At 33.7% G+C, this 23237-nt stretch overlaps 1 long non-coding RNA gene across 1 annotated transcript in view; it reads left to right on the top strand.

Moving 5' to 3' along the window:
- The window catches only part of LOC146993237 (uncharacterized), a 294463-nt gene extending 271572 nt beyond the window's left edge, over positions 1 to 22891 (top strand). Inside the window, exons 4-5 of the long non-coding RNA XR_015038518.1 lie at positions 18078 to 18199; positions 21567 to 22891. This is a non-coding gene — a long non-coding RNA (uncharacterized LOC146993237). The remainder of the gene's footprint in view (positions 1 to 18077; positions 18200 to 21566) is intronic.
- Positions 22892 to 23237: the final 346 nt, after the last annotated feature.

Here is a 23237-nt window from a genome sequence, read left to right as displayed (position 1 = left end):
TGTGCTACCGTTACACTACGAAGGCATGTTGAAAAAAGAGAAAACCTCCCTTTTAAAGGACGACTATGGTGACGGGACCCAATCGACATATCTTGGTGGTGACGAATTATCGTCAACCACCTTTCTGTTCTGGCGACACTGTAGAGTCTTTATTTTAAAGCAGGAGACATGAAAAATGTGCAATGCTCTCGCCAGGACTCGAACCGAGCCTCTCAAATACGCGCTGGGTGTGCTAGCGTTACAACACGAAAGCATGCTACAAGAAGGGAGAAAGTACCTTATAGATATTCCAATAGTTTTTTTATAGGTGTTTCAAAAATGAACCGGGGGGAGCTATAAATTTTGATATAGCTCTTCAACTAACTCTTTTTATCCATTTTATGATTTTATTTAATTACATTTCTAAAATTTCATGCCCAGTAATAATTGCATGAAATTAGAAATTGCAAAGCATGTCACATTAAGTAACAGGATCCATAACTAATTTATAAGATATTGCAGACAAGCTAGTTGAAAATTTAATTTCATAAGCAAGTAGATTGACAGAAAATTTTATTTTGAAAACCCGACGACTTTCTTTAGAAATGACGCTAGTAACCTTTTCGAATTTTTTCCATGGAATAAAAGGAGAAGAATGGGAAATTCTTAAACCCGAAAAGGGAGAGGGATAGATAAGCCTCTTTACAGAATTTTTTAAGAACCGCTAATGATTATTTTTAATAAAAATGTTTGCTAGTTTGTTTTCTTTCTAAAATAGGACCTTAATTAATTAAACCGGTATCAGGATCAATTGACACACTTACTATGATAGTCCATTACGGAAAGGAAGAATTATTGACTATTAACACACATCTTTGGTAAAATTCGAAAAGATGTGTGCCAGAACCATTTAACTTGAATTTAAACATTAGTCATGCTTAACCGAAATGAGAGTGAAAGAAATCGATTTTTTTTTTACAATAAATATAAAAATATGTCAGACAGCTTTATTTTACTTCTATATAGCGCAAATATTGAACAGAATACTATAATCTTTACGTAGAATAAAATAAGAACTATAGTAGGAAAGTTCTGAATAAAAATAACAATCACTAGTTCAAGCTTTTTTACACTTTCTGCATTTCTTTTGAAAGCTAAGGGAAGGGGGGTGAACGCAAAGGCGATATTCAAAGTTCCGTTCAGTTAAAAGCTATCCGATATTTTGAAATCTCTTAGTTCCTTTATACATAAACACTATTTTTAGGCACATTACTTTTCAATTCCTTTTATTATCAAAAGAAAATTTTTCATTCAAAACGAAATTCATTACTTTGAATTTGGAAAGAATGTTTTTACTTTCTGGATAAAAATCTATTGCTCTTAATGCAACAAACATTGGAAAAAAATTATGAATAAAAATTTAAATAATAAGGAAACGCATTAAAAATAAATTCGAACTTCTGTTCTTTTCTTGTCGAATTTTAAAGATTGAATTTATGTCCTTTGTTTGCACACTGAGCGCCGCCTGAGATAACCACTGACTTGACTTTGTTGTAAAAGTCTTACAGTGTTAGTAGTCATCCTGGCAGAAGGGAAAATTTCCTCCGTGTAAAAATATACATATAAATATGACATGGGCATACAAGGCCTGTGAATAAGCATAGATATGTTGATTACAATCATTGTCTTGTACAAGTTACATATGATAGATTCATAAAATCATGACAGCTACGTGTACATTTAGACATTATATGAATTCATATTTACAATACTTTTACTGAGATAATCAAAATTAAACTTGTAATTCATTTACACATTGACTGGATTTTCAATATCATTTATACTGCTTTACCATATTATTTTTATCAAGTACATATAAACTGGATAGTAATATGCTTACATTACAATAGTTTTGCTCTAACAGTCCTGTTATTATTCTACGGGGTGAGCTATTTTCCTAGTGTTGATGTTACTGCAGAAAATTCATCTGTTTTATCATTTTGAGTATTCGAGAAAATTGAGAAAGGTGTTTTGATAGCTGCAATCTTCAAATAGCATTCATGCACGAATAGTTTCACTTGAGGGATTTCGGAGAAATTCCAAAGCTTTCATTTCGAAGCTATGTGAATAATTAAAAAGGAAAGGAGGAATACCACAGCTACACGAAAGTCTTTTTTATCAAAATAGTTGAAAGGGAACCAAAATGGTTAATGGGGGATAGAAATTCATTGGCGTGTATTACGAAAAAGCAATGTCGAGACAAATTCGTTATGACAAGGCCTTATGCAGTGCTGGCACGCTATTGACACATTAGGACACCGCCGCTAGTTGGACAATGTCGTCTCAATGATACGGCATTTGCTTTTATTTTTCTACCTTTTGTTATTTGATGTTTGTGGATGTTCGTGAGGTTGTTGCTGAAGGAGATAGCGTATAACATATGTCAGTAAACGATTCGCATTTGCTGCAGAAGTTTCGAAGTTAAAGTTACAAAAATAAAATATGTGATACAAAATGAAAGCTTTCGTTGGAATGTTTTGTCCTATTTGTCCACAAGATCGAATTTTTCTAACCTTACAAGTTACAATAAAAAAATGCTTGTTTTAAGAAAACAAACGTTACGAAACTGCAGTTAAATCGTTATTATGTACCCTATTTTAAGTTCAACATCATTTTGACGCAGCTACAGGAAAAAGGAAAAAAGAAAAGAAACATTCGTCTTTGATTAAGCATTGATGACTCTCACATTAACTTATAATGTACTTCGTTTGCGCCTTAACATTCGAATTGCGTATCATTATGCCGCTCCGCCACTCCGACAATGCATACGTTTTTTCCCCCAACTTGAATACTCGCAGGTATTCATCAAGGGTAGTAACAGCGTATGGTAATCTCATTCTGCGGATGCACCTCTTTAAAACAGAAGAATCCTTTACAGATCCTCGTTATCTTAATGACAACAATTACTTACTGTCAAAAGAACCCACCCTACGGAAGCTTAAGATCGTTCAAACTAATGACATTTGCCATTGTACTTTTGCACCTTGGCCGTGGCTTCCTATTCTGATGATTGGAAAGCCATGTTTCACTCTTCGCACTTTCATATTTTTCTTGGATACTTGATAAATTTGGAAAACCACTTGGGGTATATGAATAACTGAACAGTCGGAGTTTGATTTAGACTGCAAGGCGAACTGGACTTGGCACTAATCGATAGAATTATTTAGTGTTTGCTTGATAAATGGGAGAAGGAATGTAAAGAGTTCTTAAGTACATTTTTATAGTCACGACACACAAATTTAAATGCATCAAAAATTTTAACTTGGGAATCATTGGAAGTCTTTCCCATACCCTTTGTAACGTTAAAGAATCAGTCGAATAAATTAAACTGGATGAAATCCGAAACTCGTGTATTTCAGATTCTATTAGAAAATGGAAATTAAAAGAATTCGTTCGTTTGGGACTTTGGAAGTTCTGCTGCATTATTTTCATAAGCATGCTGTAATAAATATTGAATTCAGAATATAAGGAATGACGTCATTCCTTTCTGAATACTTTCAGGGTGTAAGCAATTAATACGCCCAACTAGAAATTCAAAGTTCCGTGGTTTGAGTCTTGAGGTGATTACTGATTCGCCACGTTTCCCAGGTTCAAAAACCATAATAATTTCTTCTAGGGTGTCCGAACTAAAATGTGGTGGATGATAATTCTGCACTACCTGGATTTGCCGGTCTCTGCCTCTCCCCAAGAGCCTTTTAAGTGAGGAAGAGTATATGTAATTATCTCATAATTGCGTGGGTGCTCTCACGCTATCGGTGGTTAGTGTGTTCAGCTAACAAGTGGAAGATCTGTGGTTCAAATTCCGTCGAAGACTTTTACGTTTTTTAATTTTACACTTTCCTGCTCCGAAAATCCTAACGAATCTCTACAAAAGTGCATACTTTAGCTATCAAAATAGTTTCTCCTCTTCCTTTACAGCTAACAAAATAATATCTTCCTCTTACTACACATAAAAACATATTTGTAAAAACATTTAGCCTCCTTCCCTTTCGCGTAAACAAAATGCTCTTAAATTTTGGATCAAAGAATCCACTTAGAATAGTTACAAACCCGTGTGATCTAGGTTAAACTAAATAACAGTAGATTTTTCTAATATTTCTGTGTACATTAATACAGTCACACAAATATCATTACAAATGCTATAAAACGACATACCAAAAAAAGTGAATGTTAAAAAAATAATAATAATAGCAGCATGAATTGGCATAAAATATGTAAAACATGTAGTTCTGCGGTTCCGAAGGTCAAATAAAATCATTTCCTTCAGCCGCGAATGTGAAAATGAGATGAAGAGTTTCATTTTTCATTATCTGGTCAGAAAATCTTTCAAATCTTATTTGTTTTCTCACGTCAGAATCTCTTCATCTTATTTTCGCCTTTTGCAGATGAAAAAGTTCTGTTTGAATTTCGAAAACACAGCTCTAGAAGTTTTGCTTAATTTATGCCAAGTTACGTTGCTAAATTGTATTTCCATCAGCATGCAATTTCAATCATTACAAAAGCAAACTCAATACGAAACACTTCATTTGTACTTTTACGTGGAATAAGAGCATTATGTATCACAAATTTATCAAAATAATTTTCAACCATTTGCTTACTGCAATTCCTTTAAGGTATTTCTTTAAGCTAAAAATAGGGTCTCGGGTACGAAATTTTTGCTAGAAGGTTTCAGTTTTCCCAAATTTCAAGCAATTACAAATTTAATTCACACACACACGCATATATATATAAAGAGGCTATTTACGTTAGGCATATTTTCATTTTATAACAGTTATTTTAAATCAATGTCAGTTAGTAGTAATATTAAAGGAAGGTTCCGCCAGAGAGGGCTAGGAATCCTATGTAGCACGTGTTTGCCTTCGGACTAAATCTCTCTAGAAGCTGTTACGTTCAGCCGTATATTACGTCGTACCTTCTGATAGTCGCCGGCTAGTTTAAATTAAGAGCAACTACGTTAGATAATTGCGTTAGCTTTGGCTAAGTCTCTTAGTTAGTTCTAATTTAGTTCTTATTTTGAGTTCAAACCCGAGTGGAGGCTTTGTTGCAAGCCCGAGAAAGGGGTCAACGGTTCATCTTATTTTGAGTGAAATAAAGGGTAGTTAACCCTTCTTGAGTCTACGTCTTAGTTGTTTGAACTCAGCGATAAGTCGCTAACAAGTTCACTAAGTTCCTTAACGTTCGTTTTAGTACAAAAAGAGTGAGGAACTTTACAGCGTTACACATGGAGAAAACCACAAAAGCATTCCTCTATCTATAATTTTATTATCATACAGTTTTACAGTTGAGTTACAGGCTCTGGAAGAAACTACGGTGTCTCAGCGGTTTTGGCACTTGACCACTAATTCTAAAAACAATTATAAATTGTAAAAATAACTAATTGTAAAAACAAGTTTTAATATTTAGACCAATGTTTTTCCCAGACAAGTTACTGAGAGTTATCGACTAGCAAATTTTATTTTTTAAAATTTTATGTGATTCATTCTGTTTGTGTGTATAAATCTTAGCTTGATTGAAGGATATGCATCCTTATCAAGCCTTATAAGCTTTTGCCCCTTATTAATATAAATTGAGAAGATATGAAACTAACTAGTCTAATTTGTCACCGTATTACGTATAATTTCAAAAAAACATAAGTACCATTATGATACTGTATTACATTCCGAGCCGAAGAGTCATTAATTAGTTTATAACATATATAGGTATTTACGTGCTGGCGTAACCACCTTACGTAAGTTACGAACATTTTCTGGTAAACATGTACGCAATGTTAACAGGCAATGTCGCCTTTCTCGCGTGTATTCTGTTTCAAATTCCAAGGGCTTTTAAGAGTGATAAATTATTTTTATCTTAACTTCAGTTCGAAAATATACGCTTGCGAGATTAGTCTGCAATGGAAGAAATTGCGGAACTTTTGCTGGAATCCAACTGCCCCAAATTGCTAAAGGGAACAATAGTTTTAAATCTATTCTTGAAGTGATGGCTACGACAGTTTTACCTAAAATCCCTCTCCTTCCTCAAACAAACTACTTAAAAGTAAGTTTCCTGATTAAATTGTAGGTTTTTTTATTATTTAATTAAATAAAAAATAATAAATTAAATAAAGAATAAATACCTAGCTTAAACGAAAAATATGCATGCAATAAATAATTTTTCGCAATTACCAGACATCATTATATTTCTTCTGTATAAAATTGCCAAACTGTGTCAGGAAGGTTGCATTAGTGCGTAATCACCTATAAATTATCATTATGCAAAATCACGAATTTTGTAATTAGTAATAAATGTTATTTCATTAAATTCATATAAATTTAAAAATGAAAGGTATTTTTTCCCATTGTTAACCATAATATTCTTTTTGAACTTTTGCTACCTGCGGGAGAGCGGTAAAATCGCTGGACTGATAGTATGACTCGAGTTCGTGTCTCGGCGAAAGGAATGGCTGCAGAGGAGTTGTCGCGGTTTTTCTCGTATGTCACGTGAATACAATCTGGTTTTCCTAAAAAAGACCTCATCGAAGACACTCCTTACCCTAGGCAGATAGCCATCTCGTGCTTTGACGTAACCCAAGTAACATAATCCTTTGCGGTAATTTGTAGATGGTTATGATAATCTCTTGGGATTTTCATAACTATTTACATAGCAAAAATAATACTACTGCCACTTAAAATACGCGGCGAGCCGATGCCCTCTCAAGGAGCTGGTGGTAGGAGAAAAGAGGTGAGAGACCCTTGTCCAGACTTCCGTAGTGTTCTCTCTCAAATCTGGGAAGGAACTGTACAGCTAGTGCGGCGGGACTATATGTGTATGACTATATCTGAAATTCTGGTGCTCCTCTCACTTCCATCTATGCCTAGCTAAAAGCTGTAGTAAAGAAGTTTATAATTATTAGATTTTGGGTGGGGTACGTCGACGTACTGCTGTGCTGTAAGGTTGCGACGGATGACAACGAAAAGGGCCCTACCATGAAATGGAACCCCAGACCATCACTCCTGGTTGTCGGCCTGTCTGCCGGAAGACAGATTGATATCACACCGCTGTCCGGGGCGTCTCCAGACTCGTCTTCGCTGGTCATCGGGACTCATCCCTGAAGACTATTTTACTCCAGTCAGTGACATTCCAGTGCGAATGATCCCGACACCACCGCAAAAGGGCTTGACGTTGTACAGAGGTCAATGGTAGTCGGCGCAAGGGACGCCGTGTTCTCAGCCCCCTTTCTGTGAGCCGTCTATGAATGGTCCTTGTGATCACTGAAGCATTAGTTGCACGTACAATGGATGATAATGATGCATCTGGGGCTGTGAGTGCTGCTCTAACGAGTGCTCGGTCTTCACGTTCTGTCGTTTCTCTAGGCCTATCGCTTCCTTCTTGACGCTGTGTGCAGCCATGGTTCACCCATTCCTGCCAACATCGTCTAATAGTGGCATCGCTCCTGCTCAAATGTCGACCAACCGCTTCTTAGTGTCCAACTACACGACCTCTCTCACTTCTAACATCTGCGCATATCGTTCCCGCACATGTATGCGAGGCATAGTAACTCTCTATCACAGTACACGGAATGAAATTCGTGAAGAATTTATGGCCTGGAATCGTAATTTCTCCTCTTAAATATCCTGCCAGTTGCGCAGATCGGATGCGCTGTAGCGACAACCGTTCATTCATTGGCAGCCAAAATGTAAAATTTTGCATTTTCCGTCGAAACCTGTACGCATATCAATTTGTGTCCAATTTGCTTTTTATCTTCTTGGTGCACCGTGGTGCGTCGTTTTTTTTTTTTTTTTTTTTTTTTTTTGTGTGTGTGTGTGTGTGTGTAAAAGTGTACATTGCATTCATATCTATTCGCTCAACCAGTAAGTATACAGATATTAGAGTCACACATTATTTACTTACCATAGTATATATGTATAGTCTTAGACGACTATGTCGCTTGAAAGATAAGAAGTTAAATAAAAGTCCTGATTTTTTTTTTTTTTTTCTTTTTAGCCCGAAGGGCGCTAGCCCAGAAGGACTATTAATTTCGTTTTGGCATTTTGAGTTGGTTCACTATAATGTCGGTTCACGTTTCAAATTGTTGCCCCCAAATATTAGAGCTCTGTGTTAAATATAAAGAAATTAAATAATACCTAGAGCCATTAAATATTGAATAACGTACGTTTCCACGCGAATATGGTCACCCGGAAGCCCGACTTTGGAATTTGTTTTATTATTTATTTCAGATTTTGTAAAACTTTAACGAATTTTTGATTAACAAAGTCAACGATTTCAAAGCTAGCAAAGGCAAAGCTTTACGGAGAAAAACACATTTTTATCTCCAGTGCGCGAGATTTCGGAAATTCTACAGATTCCTATAAAAAGTAATAGCACTCATTTTAAAATGTAATGCGAAAGGAAAGCACTCATCTTAAAATTGTTTTGCGATATTGCTATTGAACTGAATTTTACGGTTTAAGTGAGAAGAATATGATATTTAATAAATAAAGATAACACACAAAACGTTAAAAAAAAAGAAGAAAAAACCGCCCCTTTGAGCGTAATGTAAAATCTTTTTTAAGCTTTCAGATTTTTATATTTTTGTTGTACTTTTTTTCTACATTTTATCCCCAAGAGCCTTTTAATGGAAAGAATATTAATCAGATCAGGAAATATTAACGTTTTTGTTGTTTATGTATTTTAGATTACGATAGACGGCTACTTTCCTAAAGGCAGGGATATTATCCTGGAGGACTTTCTAAGGAAACCTGGGTACTATTCACGTTAGACATAGGGAAAACTTCGAACTCCCATGCAGACACTCCGCTTAACGGAGTAAAAGATTAATGAAACTGTTAAAATTAATATCTTTTTTAAGCAAGTAATTATGTTTCCTTCTGAAACAAATCATGTTTGTATCGAAGTAAATTTAATATAGTAGTATTTAAAATACTAAATTCATACACCTGTTGAATACACCTGTTGCAAATTTATTTAAAATGATTTCTAGCTTCAAACAAAATGCGTAAACAGAAAGTGACATAAGTTCTTATATATATATCTTCCCTTAACTTGTTTTCGAACTTAGAGAATTTAAGATCACACAACATTATATATATATACACTTCAGAAAGGTATGGGAATATCGGGAATTCGGGGAATTTCTGGTATAAAAAAGCTGAAAATTAATTATATGGATTTATGTAGGAAAAAGCTATAAACTCATAGGAAGGAAAATATTAATGCCACTGTAAAAAAAAAGTCAAAAGCTGTACCAATGACAATCGTATTAAACTCATCATCTTAATCCTCTCGTCTTTAGCTCGTCATATATTTATATTTGTCGGATATAATTCTTTGTTCCATAGCATAAAAGCGAGATTTTGTGTGGTTTATCTGATTATGGTAAAGGAGGTATCTGCCTAAGGGGAGGGATGCCTTTGTGGAGGGCTTTCTAAGAAAAACTGGCCTATATCTACGTAGGAAAAGCGACGAAAACGCCCATGCAGCCATGCAGTGGAGACGCATAAAAGTGACAAGTTTTCGATTTGAGGAATTTATTCAGATGCTTTTAAGAAATATTTTAAAGATGCTAGCAACTTTATGAAAGTCGGCGCGTGTTGGCCAAGGTAAGGACCTTCTTATGGGCATACCAATAGCTTGATGAAGATTGTTTCTTCCTAATGTAAGCAATTTCATTAACAATTTCGGGCAGTTTTATGCCAGGGCAATCTTGAGTCTCGGCAAATAATGGTCAATTTGTAAAACGGTGCCGGAACCTTTCTCAGATTGACAACGTCAAGATACCCTTGGCAATTCAAAAGACACCTTCGCAGCCCGATTACAGCACCCAGTCCGGTCCTGCCTTTTTTTCCCTATTATCTACTCTTTTCAAATAACTTTTTTCTCTGAATTATATTTCGTTCTCTGTTTTGTAGTTAAAATCTTATATATAAATATATCAAGGAAATATACGTCTGAAGATTTCAATTCAAATAAAAAGAAGATGGCGTAGTGAATCGCAGCCTTTCAAGAAAAACCATTAAATGCTCTCTAAGGAGTGATGAATCTGGAAAACAGATAACAGAAAATGAGAACATAACCTTTTACTTGTAAGTTGAGATCTTTCTCTTTAGGGAGAATAAATAACAATTTCAGCATTCTCTACTTCACTGAAAAAGGCTTGGATTTTGTTCCAAGAGCTTGCAAATTATAATTTTGATGAATGAAATACTATATTTTGTTTTACTTTCAAAGTTTTTATCAATAAAAAGACCGCAGATTTATAAAAGAACAGTGGAAAAGAATTTGAACAACTATGCCAGAATGAGCGGCTAATCAATATGGAGATTCTTAATTTACAAAATGAAATAATGAATTTAATATTTAAAAAAATACACCTAGAAAGATTTAGAAAACAGTATTTTATACAATTATTTCAAATGAAGAAAGTCTTAGTTTATAAGTTTGTGAGGAATACCCAAATAAAAAATATTTTTTAAAAATCTCTCTAAGGAATCAAGAAAGTAGCTTCAGTTTGGGCTACAAAGCACTACAAAGAAGAAAGAATCAGAGCTCGAAAACTGTAAATTAAGAAATGAATATGACTTTAAAAAAGTTGAAAACTGGTTGAAAAACAGTAACTGTTTCATTATTACTAGAGCACTAAAAAGCAATTTATGCAAAATTCAGTACTTGGAAGACCACGATGCGGATGCATTTGAGAACAAATTTTATGTTAGAGTCACAAAAATTTTTTTAAAAAAAGTAGAATACAGAAATTTTTTTAAAAACATCTGAAAGTTTTCAGATTTTAAATTACGTCCAAAGAGGCGTTTTTTTTAACGTTTTGTCTGTTGCCTTTATTTATTTATTATCATGCTGTTTGCACTTACACCATAAAATTCAGTTCAACAGCAATGTCGCAAAATAATTTTAAAATGAGCATATCTTTTGAATTTCCCATACACAGTTCGCGCGCTGGAGATAAAAAAGTTTTTTCCTCCTCCCGCAGAGTGTTGCCATTACTCCCTTTTAAATCGTTCAGTTTATTAATCAAAAATTCGTTAATGTTTTACAAAATATGAAACCGATAATAAAACAAATTCCAAATTTCAAATTGGTCTTCCAAATGCCCATATTCGCAGTAGGATTACGTCATTTAAAATTTGATGGCTCTAGGTACCGTTGTTTTATCACAATGCGATAGTATTTGGTGGCAACAGTTTGAAAAGTGAAACGGACATTCAGAGCGGTTCAACGCAAAATCGCAAAACGAAAACAATAGTCCTTTAGGAACAAAGCCCCTTTGGACTAAAAATTTGACACTTGTTTTCCTTTTTCTCAATGCAGTCAGGGGGGGAGTACAAATTTAAATCATATTGCAGAAGCTCACAGACAATTATGCTTAAAAGAATACAGCAAAATAAAGCTTGATTGTCCATTAATAAGAAGTTCTGCTTATAAATTCTTCCGCCGAAGTGCCACTTATCTTTCCTTATGAAATTTATTTTTCAAACTGTCGTCTGAGAAGTATTTTAGGCAGACTTGAGTACAGTTGTTTCGAGCAGAAAAGAGTGCAATAGGGAATTATACAGGAGAATTATGAATTATTTTAAATAGTAAACATAACTACATCATTCTTTTCTTCTATAAAGTAAGACTGATCAGAGGCTTGAAAGAGTTATTCTTTTCCTATATTTGCCTAAAAGACAAGTAGTTATTTAAAATCCATTTCTCACAATTTAATGAAAATAAAAGGAACTGAATTTTTGGGTTATGGCGCAGTATGTTAGGACTATCGGCTGAGGGAAGGGATGAATTCGTGGAGCACTTTCTGAGAGAAACGGACTGGTATGCACGTTACATATGGGAAAAATCACTAAAATTCTTATTTAGCCACATCCAAACAGTGACTAAGCGGCAAAACCGCGAAACATTAACAGTTCGACCAGCTTTGAAATCATGGTGAGCGATCTTGATGAATAGAAGTTTTCATTTTTCCCCATCTGTAGTGTTAATACCAGCCAGTTTCCCTTAAAAGGTCTTCCACGAAGCCATCTCTCCGATTAGGCAGATAGCCGCACGTGTTTTGCCATGCTCTAAGCAATCCAATCTAATCTCATGCAGCCAGCCCGGTCTCTGGATCACAAGTCAAACTGCCAATATTCAGCGCTCTGACACTGGCAGGCGTCAAATGAATAAATATTTATGAAAGATGCTAATGAATTTCCAAAGTTTTCAAGAAAGGGAACGCATTTTGATCTTCTTAAAGTAGGAAGTCAAGCAGAGTCCGGCACTGCCGAATAAGAAACTATTTAAAGGTAATAGCACCTCTAATTTATCAAAAAGGATGTCAAAACATTTAAGATTTAAAATTTGGAAGAATATTTTCAGGATTTTCGGTTAGATTGAGCATGCCGTTATGCTCAAATGCTCGACGGTAATTATTCACTCTCTGCCATTCAGAAAGACAAAAGAAAATGTCACAGAATGTAGACGCCTCGAAGACCTCGCCTTCATTTTGCGTGTCTTTCCCAAATAATATTTTACGCTAAACAAGGAGTGAAAGACAAATTTAAAAAAATAGATGGAAAGGATAACACGTCATCCCATCCAAAGAGTAGCTTAATTAAAACAAAGTTCAACCCATCTAGAAACGGAGAGAAAAAAGAAACTAAGAACGAGATTCCACGCATAACAATTAATAGCAATCCATCTTTTTACACCAGTTTCATTTATCTATGTCTAAGCTTCGCCCTCTGCAACACATAGGTGGTCCCCTCGAAACTCTCCCTTTGCCCCCCTTTTTGTGGTCATTAATTACGTGAAAGGGACCCACCCCCCCTGAAACGGAGCCACCTATAAGACGCGAGATTGCGAAGGAAAAGGGCTGAACCTTCATCCGGGTCATCATCATACTGTGGTCTGTATTAAAAAAAATTATATAAAAAAAAAAAAAAAAAAAAAAAAAAAAAAGACAAGAAAAACACGATTTATAATGTAGTTATGAGAGAGAGTTCGGTCGAGTAAAAAAAAAAAAAACTGTGGGTAACAAAATATATTCTTTTGTTGTTCATGTAAATGTGGGAAAAAAATGAGGTGCTTACCGACGCATTTTTACATTGCCTAATAAGCAAGGAGTTACGACTGCAATTCATTATCTCAGTTGAAAAAGATAAAAGAGCAAACAACTGCTTTAAAATTTGTGATACAATACAGATAATTTTGACAATAAACTTACATTTATTTCTGAATGCCTAACATTGTATTATAAGTTAAAAAATCAATCTCTCTCTCTCTGTTTTCCTTTTCCTTCCTTCGCTAATTATTATAGGGGATTTGAATGCTAGTATTAGCTTATTTTATTTCTTGCTAGTTAATTGCATGTATCTACAAAGCGAAAGTTTACGAGTAAAATCTCACTTCATTGAAAGATAAGCTGAATTAAACTCAGTCTTAATGAGATTTTCATAGTACGGCTAAACTAAATCGTGAAAGTTTGAATGTCCGTTAACCCTTTGATGGTCATGAACGAGCTCAACTCGCATTCTGGTTAAGCACCGCAGTGGATGCGAACGAACAAGCTCGCATTACAAATTTACAACTGACAGATATCGCGCATATTTCGGAAGAAAAAATTGCTTAATCTCGCAATCACCAAAGGATTAAGTAATAATAAAACGTGACAATATTCAATCAACCTTCTTGCAAATTCTAGCCTTCAAATTAACATTCTTAATGTTGATTTAGATTAAACGAATTCGCATTTACAAATTTACTGAGTTTTACTGATTCAATAGCTTTGAGTCCATATGTAATGATATTCTGACAACAGAGCTTTCCGAATACTCTTATTACGATGGTAGACAAATAAAATTTTTATACGTAGTATATAAATAAGACGACAGATATTTTATTTGAAACTGCTTAAAAGCATTCATTCCCTTTAACTTCGGGATTGGGTTCAGTTCAGTTAAAGAGGATCTACCGAAAAGAAATACTACTTTCATGTCATGCGAATGCGTTAAAGAAAGAATATGCATTGTACACTAGCGCTGTATTGAAACATGCCAACGTGCAATAAAAAATTAGTCAGGGAAAGAAACCTTAGTTTTGCATAGCTTTTACATAAAATTCTATTTAATTCGGAAGGGCGGGGGAATGAAATCGAAAGAATTTTAATATAAAGTCTCCACTAATCTTATGTTAGGTTTTTTTTTTTAACTTTAAATCGCTGTGTGTATTTTTGTTAAACATTAGAGCAAAAGTGGTAGTCCTAAATAAAATAATCTTTGCGATGATTAAAACCATTTACTTGTTTTATAATTTATTTTTACAACATTTTTTCCCCTATTGAATATGAATATACATGCAAATAGATATGTACAAGTGTGCATACATATTCAACAGACATACATCTATTTAATATGTATATACATGCCATATATAAATATTATGCGTATGTGTTGTATACATTTTCTGTGTACGGCAACAATGGAAATACTAGTATAAATTTTGCAAAATGAAAAATTTTAGTCATTACTTTCCATGCCAAAATTCTTCATTTGATCAGAATCTTAAATTTGAAATATAATAAGTGTAGTAGAATATTAGCAGATTGTTGTAATAGGATTTTTGGTCAGAGAAAAAAGGACCTGGTTTTTTTTTGTCACAGTTAGACATACGAAAAAAAAAATCATTATTACAAATGACAAAGACCTAATAATCAGCATTTTCCTGTGCGTTAAAAATGCATTTTATGACGTTAGCCATTGCATATACTTGGCCATTGCATATAACACATGCCCTTCTTTGTAAATTAACACTAATATCAGGTAGCATCTTGTAAAACTCATTTATTTTGAAAGCCAGATAAAATGGGCTGTTACTGGAAATTTTACGCTGCTAACAATGTTTTAATTTTCGGTTTATAGTGCTAAATACCTCTTTATCCATAACTGTCCTTCAGGAATTAGTATACACAGTAAATCCTGTTAACACGAAACTCAAGGGACCAAGAAATCAAACGTTCGTATTAAAAAAAATCATATTAACTGGAGACTCAAGTTTAATTTTGGAGTAGTTTTTTTTCTAAACATTAACCATTTACAGGATATAGTTACATAAGTACTACAGTATATTTTGTATGATGTCATAAAAAACGCTAAAACGAAATTAATTAACGTACTGTAACTTTTCCTTAAATGTACTTCCTTAATTTACTGTAAAAAATGCAGTCACAGATCATTTTTCAGTGAAATGTTCCTGCATTTTGCGCTGTTGCAGATGGGGACAAAAATGCCAGTCCCTTCGGATGTTGCAGCAAAACGTTCTGAAGTGTTCAAGCAGTGTAAGATTTCCTGGCTTGTTGGCGGAATGACATACTCCTCCTCACTTTCTCCTGATGACATTTCTTGCACCTAAGACGCAATTGCGTGCTCCATCGCGGCACTCGTCACCTTTTATTCCAAGGGAAAAAATTTTATTCGGAAAGATAGGAAAAAAGTCCAGTTTCGTCCATACTGTAAACATCAAACGAGATATACGTTTCTCTCACTTGGTCAAATTCATGCAACAGCTGTTCGCTCCTTCTTCGTTAATTTTATTTTTTTCACCACACATCATTGATGGTGACACGATGGAATTTATACAGCCAACCAGCAGGATAACTGAAATCTTAAATGCCTAAATTTTTTTGCAATCCCGTTTGTTTTTGACTGGTACCTTGAACCATTCTAAAAGTAAAGTTTCGACATCTTCATACTTACCACAGCGAAGTCGCTTAGATTTGTTCTCGGAACGCGAGGCAGCAGCATTCAAAATTTTTTTACCATCTTTAAGTATTGTAGATAAGGTAGATTTGGTAATTCCATACTTTTCGGCAATTGTACTTATCTTAAATACACACACCGCTGTATATTTTCTCTACCATTTAGTTTTGTTAGATATATGTGTGTCTTCTTTCTCTTGACCGTGAATCACTCACTTGCTGCTTGCAATTTAGCCTTAGTTGTTACGTCTTGAAAACTACCAGAAGGTCATCTACAGGTCTGTCGAACAGTGCCGCTAGAGCTTTCCAAAAATAAAGACATGTTGGAACGCGCGGAAAATTCATACGTAACTATACTACAGTCCACTATCTATGTAAATTCAATTCATGTCAATTCACTTAAATTTTAACTGTAATTATTCCTTTAATACGATGTGTCCTGCTGAGTTGTGGGAAGACGAGAAGATACTAACTCACCCCGGTGACCAGTGGAAGAAGACATGTAAGTAATTTACCTCAGTTACCCAGAATTATTCAAGATTTAACATTAATCATACTATAAGGTATTTTTTCCCTCCTTTCTGCGTGCATTCGGGTGTAACGGCAACACACTCCGCCCATATTCGAGAGATTCAGATTCGAGTTCCAGTGAGGGCATTGCTCATTTTTCATGTCCCCAGCATCAAAATACCTTATTGACTCTACAGTACTAGCTAATTTTTAAAGAATAAAAAGAACATCTGAATATAGAATTGCATTTATTGGTTGAAACGCATTGTTGACGCGATGTCCGCAATTGTCGAGCCATGATACTCGTGCTGGCTATGTTTTAAAAAACACAGTGTATCCTGTGAGGTTTTCAATGAAACGGAACGGAACATTTCTGAACATAGCCCTAGCAGATAAACAGCAGGAAAAAATATGAAAGACTTCGGAAGTTCGTATTAAATCAAAAAATGTGATTATGCAACGGGGTAAAAACACTCCGTAATTCATGCTAACCGAAATTCGCTTTAACAGATAAAACTTCTCGTAGAATCATGTAAATCGGTGCCGGGACCGAAATTTTGTTCATGTTAGCCGAGTGTTCACCTTAAGTGAGTTCGTGTTAAGGGGGATTTGCTATACATAAATTTCACCTGCTTTTTGAAAGTGCACTGAAATCTTAAGCGCAGCTTGCATAAAGCAAAGAAGCCGTTACCATTAATTTGCTCGGAAAAACAAATGTGAGGGTTCTCATCTTCAAAAATAAGCTAATAATAAATAAAGTCTAAAATAGTACTAACATACAATAAAAGAAGTAATTAAATGAAAGATATACTATGGATTGTGTGCCAAGCAAACAATGTTTCTATAAACCGATGGCTTCTGTTTCCAGCATCGTTACCCAGCTTTGTAAAGCAAGGGTAATGATGTGGTAGCCTAAGTCGTCTGAAGTTGGTGTAGTAGAAATTTCACGAGACTGGGGCATAGAAAAGAGAAAAGTACTATTTATAAAATATTCGTTTGAATACATCAGGGCAGGCAAATCTCTAATGTCTATTAATTCATTTATATTTACCTGCCTTTATAAAAAAATACAATAAAATAAAATAAAAAAGTCATAATACAATAAAATAAAAAAGGTTTGAAATCTTTCAAATTTTATATTACGCCCAATAGGACGTGTTTTTTTTCCCATATACATATACATACACGTTTCGAGAGCATTTGGGCTAGTGTTCCTTTGGACTAAAAATTTTTAAAAACAGGCTATCTTTAGAATTTCCGATAAACAGCGTTTCAAGCTGGAGATATTTTTTTTTCCTTGTAGTGTTGCCATTGCTCGCTTTAAAATCATTGAGTTTGTTAATCAAAAATTCGTTACCAAATATGAAATACACAATAAAAAATTTTAAAAAATACATTCAAGCAGATTCTTCATTATTTAATTTCTTTAAATATAATAATACGGCTCTAATATTTTGTAGCAGCAATTTAAAAAGTGATTCGCCGTTTATAGTGAATCAACGCAAAATGCCAAAACAAAATTAACAGCCATTCTGGGTTGATTGCCCCTTTCAACAAAACAAAAAAAAAAAAAAAAAAAAAAAAAAAAAAAAATTTTTTTGACTATTACTGCTGATATACAGGGCCTGAAATATGATAATGTATTTGTTTGTTTAAATTGAATAATTTTATTCTATATAGACGTAATACTCACAGAAAGTAAAAAAAAATACTCACAGATTATACTGTAAATACTCACAGAAAGCTGTTTTCGCTCTTTTCCTTCCTAAAAGCGAAAAATCCTTTTCAGATTTCTTTCGTTAAGCAAAAAGAAGTACAACTGCAGTCCTTTTGTAAAAGCGAAATAACGAAAAGTGAACATCGAAAAACGATGGAGGAACACATAAAGGAACGATGGTGTTACACATAAAGGTATTTAGATTAATTCGTATGTGCATGTATTATTCTAACTTTCACTATATTGAATTTATTGGATTCATAACAATTACTGCTTGAATACTTAACAGGAACATACTTTTCATTGTTAAAAGTTCAAAATTAGTGAATATCACATATAATTATGACTCATGAAGATTACTAAAGAAATTATTTCAAAAGATGAAATTTTATCTTCATCTTATGAAAAGAAAATTTTAAGTTTTGCGTTGATGAAAGCGTAAAATTTCTTTATGTTACTCTATATTGGTTAAGCATCAACTCCATGAGAAATGTCACTTTGAGAGAGGGGAGAAAAGAAAAATCTAAGAATAAATACTTCAAAAAGCAGAAATGAAATTAAAATATTATTCTTTTAGACTATTAGTAGTACTAGTTGTAGATTACGATTTTTTGATGCTTTGTGGAACATATTTAAAACTATCTAACCTATTTATGTAAAACATTTCTCTGAGAGATTATTTAAAATACATTTGGAATTTTGGAATCTTTAGAGTTTCACCGGAAAGGTGTGAAATTATAAGCATTTTTTTTAAACTCTGGTAAAATTTACAATGTGAAATTATCTAAATTTTTTTTTTAGAAATGATAACTAAAACTTACCTCTATTTAAATTGTATCTTTCGAGCTTATTTACTATCGTATTGTTAATATTATTAGGAGGAAATTCACTGATCCGAGTTTAATTCATTATTACTTTAGTTAAAGACATAGCATTTCAGATTTATATCTGAAATTTTTTATCTCATTTTTTAAGATTTCTAGTAGTCCTTTTTTATTATTTTTAAAAGTTTCAGTAAAAAGTAAAAATAAAACAGTTTTCAGTAAAAATAAAATAAATTCATGATTTAAGATTTCCTTTAATTTTGGTTTCCAGCTTTGAATTCCTCAGCAGCGTACAGGGATATAAAGTTACTGCGCTAGTTTTACTAAATAATACTAGCGCAAATTTTAGAGATTGGATTGTTTCCAACAGGTTTCTTCTAAAAATTCAAGATAATCATTCTTGAATGAATTTAACTTCCCTTATTACTGAATAAAATAATTTATAGCTATCCTCTGATTTCGGTCATGATAGATGTTAAAATGTTCGAATTCCCAATGTTTTGAGAGTTTTAAAATCTTTTCAAATGATACAAAGAAGGAAAACCATTCATAAATCAATAATAATAGTGCATAAAGAGATCTATCTGAGGAGATCCCTCCAAAGTACTTGGAAAACAGGCAGAAACACCCTTTATCATTTTCTTTCTTCAAAAATACATATGCATAATTATAAAGAACGATAAAGTTGTTGGAACCTGGTGATTCGGTCTGGGGCTCGAATCCCGGCGCACGCGCTGGCTGCATAGGCGTTTTTGTGGTTTTTCCCATATGTTACGTTATAGCATGCCAGTTTTCCTTAAAACGTCCTCCATGAAGGCACTGGTACAAAATTATACATGATGGAATACAGACATTTCAGCTTTCATGCTATTCCCTATTTTTCTACACGTGTGAGCATATATATACATGCAATGTAACCGATACATTTGCATCTAGATGATAATATAGACATATGATTTGTTTCTTTACATACGGGCAACAGGAAAATGAAAAAGCCGCTCCTGACCTTAAAAAAAAAGAGAGAGAGAGAGAGAGATTATTGGTAATAACACCTCTTTTTTTTATAGTCAGGAGCATATGCAATACGTATACAGTTATGTATACGTGTTTATAAATCTAGTTTTTATACATGTGTAAGAGTGAGCACAGGTTATTTGATGTTAAGAGATTATTGGAATATGGCAGAGCTGAGGAAGCCTACCTGCCTAAAAGGAGGAGTGCCTTTGTGGAGGACTTTCTAAGGGAAGCTTGCTCATATTCACGTCACATATTTAATATTAAGTATGCGGTGAAAACCAAAGGATATTACCTGGACAAGTTATATTATTAACTAGATATAGCATAGATATTCTAAAATACTGGATTCAAAACAAAAATTCAAAAAGAAATTCAAAGATATTTAACAAGAAGATTAAAAATGAAACTAATACGAAAAGAAATAACACACATATTTCTCAATAATTAAAGTGTAAGGAAAGTGATTAAAGCATTGTAATTCTGAAGAAATAAAAACTACACGTAGTTGCATTTTTTTTATTTGTTTTTTGTTTTAGGTTTAATAAAGCCTGTTAGTTTATTCAAGCAACATTAGGACTGCATCATTAGCAACACGATTTTCGGTTACCCAAAACTGTAATGAACAAATACAGCTAACTTCTCTTGCAATGTATGAATATGTCATTACCCAATGGGCTGATAAACTGAGTAACACTTTATTAAATTATTTGAGAATAGAATAGTTTAATTACATTTGTTGCTATTTGTTCACAGAGTGTTAATCCCTAGACAAATACTATCTATGAGGAGGGGATTTGGCTTACTCTGTATATATCTGTATAAAATTTTAAGACTCGTTATACCCATTATATGGATAAGACTCTTAATAATACAAATTCTAAAAATTATTTTCGGAGGCTGAGTCAATCTGTTTAAATAGGTATAAACAGTGTAATAGGTTGTGCCCACTCAAAAAATAAATCTGATACTGTACTGTGTTAATTTTTATATATCTGGATGTGCTTTATATACAAAAGTGTTCTTCGTTTTCGGGAGAAATAATTTCTCTCAAAGTTGAGGGTGAGGAGAAGAAAAAAAGAAAATAAAGAAAGAGAAAGAAAAAAATAAATGGAAAAAAAATTGGATACGCGCCTGCGTTGCTGTTTAACAAATTACCGTGCGTGCTGTCGAGCGTACGGGGTAACTGCATAAACACCCGCTTCAACAAACACTCGTCATTTGATCTCCTGCTCAACAGTGCTGATACACCTTTTCGGGTGTTGACACAGGTAATGCAGCCGATTATTTGACATCAAATCACTTTCTAAACATTAGTCGTATTTGATAGCAATTGTTGATTGTTTGTTTAATTGCTCCGTCAACTCGGCCGAGGATTTACGTTGACACCGAAAGTGTGGCTTATGCGCCAGAACAAACTCACCGCTTGGATGAAAATATGACATCGAGAGCTCTTTATGGCTTTTACTTCAACGAAGTAATTGCGTGTATAATTAAATGCGAATCTATTTTTTTTTTTTTTTTTTTTCCTCTCACAGCTCGCAAGACTCGGATACATACATACATAAAAAAAAAAGAAATAAAAAAACTGAAACACTTCTAAAAACTAATTATGAATGAAATATCTAACTAAAATGGAAAGAAATGTTAATTTATTTTTTGCTGTTATTATTATTGTTATTTTTTAGGTTTTACTACTTTATTATTTTTCTCCATTTTGTAGGAGGGAATGAGCAAATGACAGGTTTGCAGCTGAATGCAACTGAACGATGACCAACCCTGCTGTCGTCCCGAGGCCATCGATGCAAGTGGCCCTGGATGCGCTCATTAGGAGGGAGGATGAAAAAGAGGGATGGATCCCTAAACTATCGAAGAGCGGCTTGGACCGCCAGCCGGGAGAGAAAAGCTATGGGTCGCGGACAGTAGTCGAGTGGTTCTCGGCGAGATCGTGCCGACCACTTGTCACTCAATATCGCGGCCAACGCGACGAAATCGGGCGGCCGTTACTGCGGCCTACTGACAACATAATACGAAGACGCCAGTATCAGCTAAGAGAGTACTATTTCTCTAGCTACAAAATCTTAAGAACTGTGATCATTAACTGCCAAATTACTCTAACTCAAGCAGATGAGTGGCTCTATTTTAAACCCAGAAGAGTGGTTTATAGCAATTGGGTTATTAAACATTATTTGAGTTGCCGAAAACTCAACAACTTTTATCAAAAAAATCATAAATTACATTATGCATATAAAGAGAATGAGTTCCTGAAACAAGCTTGGAACCCAGTTTTCTTCAAATGGTAAACATTTATACAGTAAATTTACTTATTTATTAATATATATAGAAACGTTACAAAATGTAACTTAGCGTCATTTTAAAACAAAGTATTAATAAAAAGGTAGCGTATTGTTCGTAACGACTCGCATTTTTTTAGCCGTTGGGTATAACGAATGAATGTTGCAAAAGTTATAATTTTTACAATGAGTATTATGTTACAATGCTTCCTAGTGCATTATAGGTATCTCTGTTCAAAAATTTACATCCTAATAATTTCATTTTAAAACTTTGCAATTGTAATAAATTTTAAAATTTATTTTAAATTTAATTCTAATAAAATTAAATTTAAAAGCAAAATAAAAATTAAATAATTTAAACGCAAGTTATAAAAGCTTCTCTTAAATAGGCGTTTCTCTGTTTCAGTAATATCTAGTGCTGATGCATTTTTTACCTACCGAAATTTGAATTCTTTTCTATGAATCCCTGATAAAACCCCCTTAACCATGGATCTTATTAATTAATAAGCTAATTCTTCACCGCCTCTGTTTACTTCTGGATATATTTTGCATGTATATTCATTGCTTTTAGAGTGTATCTTATAAACAGTCTGATTTCCACAGAACTACTGCTTTCATTTTCTAACTCAATTTCATCGCTAGCGAATTGTTTACATTTTCCCATTTTCCTATATATCCGTAGACATAGAAACAAAAGTAAAGCAAATAAATATTTAAAACAAAAAAAAAAAAAAAAAAAAAAAAAGACACTAAACTTGTTTCAAATATAGCTGCACATAAGATATCGTTTATTATTTATTCTTCAAAAGATTATACAGTACAACATGCTTCATTTTTGATTTTTAGAAGTCGAAATCAAGCTATATCTGATATTTGTATATTCTGCTTGTAAATTTTTCCTCTCATTCAGTGCAATTCACTGATTTTTTCCGATTCTCATTTAAGTACCTATCAAACATTGTTGTGGGTAAGTTTCAGATAACCGCGTGTTTTAGTCTTAGAAACATTATTCCTCTAATTTTAAGTACTCTGGCAACAAAAATTCGAATATAATGTTTCTTTTAAAATTAGGCAGAAAAGCCCTCTTAGTTTGGAGTAGA

Source organism: Stegodyphus dumicola, chromosome X1 (genome assembly GCF_044657685.1).
Source record: "Stegodyphus dumicola isolate Sdum_Otavi_A_Nest chromosome X1, ASM4465768v1".
In the NCBI taxonomy this organism is placed as follows: domain Eukaryota; kingdom Metazoa; phylum Arthropoda; class Arachnida; order Araneae; family Eresidae; genus Stegodyphus; species Stegodyphus dumicola.
This window is presented reverse-complemented; position numbering and strand designations above follow the sequence as displayed.